This window comes from Camellia sinensis, chromosome 11 (assembly GCF_055761805.1).
Source record: "Camellia sinensis isolate YWXY chromosome 11, ASM5576180v1, whole genome shotgun sequence".
Taxonomy (NCBI): Eukaryota; Viridiplantae; Streptophyta; class Magnoliopsida; order Ericales; family Theaceae; genus Camellia; species Camellia sinensis.
In genome coordinates this window covers 140,768,753-140,771,473 of record NC_138971.1, presented here as the reverse complement: position 1 = coordinate 140,771,473, position 2,721 = coordinate 140,768,753, and positions in this window count along the sequence as shown.

Below are 2,721 nucleotides of genomic sequence, written 5' to 3'. Positions count from 1 at the left end.
GACGTCGTCATAAACTTCCCCTCAACCTGAGATGGACGGAGGGTTGGCTGAATTGAGGCCGGCTTCCTCAAAGGCTACCCTTAAAGCCTCGTCTACTTTGACCTCGGACTGGCCTGATTCTTCAGCGACCTCATTCTTCAACGACCTCAGTGACTTCCGCACGCTCCAAGTCGGATCCTTCGAAACCGATTTGGCGTAAGTTTCTGAAGTTGGTTAAAATAAGAGTCGTAAGAAACTCTTCACCCCTCAGAATCGGGATGTTTTCTGCTGCCAAGAAGGTCATGTTCGTCGGCTTGTATCGAAGAAGAATGTGGGCCGCCCTCCCTTGTTTCTGAAGGCTTGGACGGCCGAAGTATTTCAGCGCAACTTTGATCTCTAAAAGAACGGCGTCGTTGGTCGAAGTCAAGACTTTCTTCAAATCGTTTCCTGCACAAATCGAACCATGAGATCTAAAAAATGAAGCCTTATAAATATAAGAAAAATAAACACAAAAAGCTATATGGCCACCTGGTTCGCCCCTCCGTCTAGGAATGGGATCAAGGCGATCCTCGCCGTCGTCGAATTCCCAGTTACCTTGGACAATGACCATAACATCGTCGACTCGCTTGCCAGAGCTGGAAAGCATAGTCATTAGTTGATGGTCGGTGTCCTTAGCCCTAAGGAAATAGCATCCATACTGACCAGAAGACTTGGCCAAGGCGTAACAATGCCGAATAGCAGGTATGTCGAGGTTAATCCTAAGGCAGCGGTTTAGCTCTATAATCCCCATTACGATTAGAAAAAATTTGACATTGGGTTAGGAGGGGATGAGACCCCAATGGCGAAGGACAGTCCTAAGAAATGGATGAAGCGGGAAACGGATTCCGCCCTCTGCAATTGATAAGAGAGGGAAGACGATTGTGCTTTCATCATCCCTCTCCATATCGAGAGTGCCGTCTGTCACAAGCGACAAACGGACATCATCAGGAATAGAAAAATGGCGTCGAAAGCCAGAGATTCGATCTGTGGAGAGAAGGTCTTTTAGATGCTTTGCCATTTTGGTCAGCCTATAGGAACGTACTAAACTAAAGGCAAACCAGTAAAAGGGATTCAAAGCAGAGAGGAAGCAGAGAGGAAGAAAACTTACAAGAGACGGAGAGGACAACGAAAAATGAATGGAAGTTGCAAAGGTGAGTCGGAAGGCAGTCCAAAAACTCTTAAGCGTCCAAAAATGTGTGTTTGAAAAGATGACAAGATTTTAAATCACAATAAATGGAAGCGTATGAAGGGGCGGGAAGTTGAAATGATAACCGAGATACGTGTGCTCTGACATCCACGTTGGAATGAGGTTAGCCGTCGAATTTCGGCTCTGACTTTTCGAGTTCGAAACCAAACACTCCAGCTAACTGTCGTTAGTGGAGTGCTTGGGGGGCAATTGTGGGGGCCGAATAATGGGAGTCATAAAGAGGCCGAATATTATTGGACCTGGAGAGTCGAAATATATACATCGCGTTCAGCCCCGTTTTGCACATTCAAATCCTACCTTATTTGGCCAAATACCCGGTCGAGTAAGGGGCCAAGTAAAAAGTAGTTTGCAACAAAAGAAGCCGAGTAAATAATTATATGGTGAATTGAAAGTGCGCCCAGTCCCGAGGCCCAAGAAAGAAAAGATATAAATAGAAGAACATCAGCCAGACAGAGGTACGAGAGAATCACTACGCTTAACTTAAAATACAAGTGTAGACACCCCATTTTTGACCGACCTTAAGACTCGGACGTCACCGATTGAGCGCTTGGTGATGTTGCATAATGTGCTCGTTCAGAAGTTCCAGAGTCGCGGCCGTGAGCCCTGCCTCCGGACTTCCAAACCCTCTTCTGTGCCTTGTCTCGGTTTGCGAACCAGACTCGGTTTTTCTCTGTTTCTTTTCCTGAGGGGAGGGAGAGGTCCCGCAGACCATCTCTCAATGTCCGTAGGCTACATTTGGTGGCCGTAGGCCATTTTGCCCATTTCGGAGTCCGGTTCCCGGTTTTCGGAGCCGTCAGGCCGTGTGCCTCGGTTCGGGACCGCTTAACCATCTCCTATTGCTCTGGTTTTTGGCATACTTCCTATTTTCTCCCTTTTGAGGGACACTGGGGGCTGAGAAACCCACTTCGAGGTCGAATACCACTTTCGGTGCTTAACAGCCCATTTTCGGGACCCCGAACTGCGTGTTTTGGCCCCGGAACGTTCGTTTTGCAACGGTTTTTGCTCATTTTTGGCAGGTACCTCTGTTTTATCACGAGGAAGGTCACTGAAGGGTGGGAGACCAGCAATTGTTCCAGCAGCCAGTTATCTCTCCTCCGGGGCCCTCCGGCGCCCGTTTTTCCAACTTCCGGGCTAATGTTGAACACCCTAGGGGTAGTGTTACCAACTTTCAACCACATATCTGTGATCTACACATCTCGGAGGCCCCTAAAAGTTGGTGGCCGGCCATTAAGGTCACCTGACCCTTTTGACCCCTTTCTTCCGGGCTAATGTTGAACCCCTTGGACCTTTTTTCTTGAACTTTCAACCACATATCTGTGATGTACACACCTGGGAGGCCCCTAAAAGTTCATGGCCGGCCAGTAATTCAACTTGACCCTTTTGACCCCCTCTTTCCGAGCCAATGTTGAACCCCTTGGACCCACTTTCTTGGAATTTTAACCACATGGTTGCGTTGTACACACATAGGGGTACCTCTCCAATAGCTGGCCGGCCAG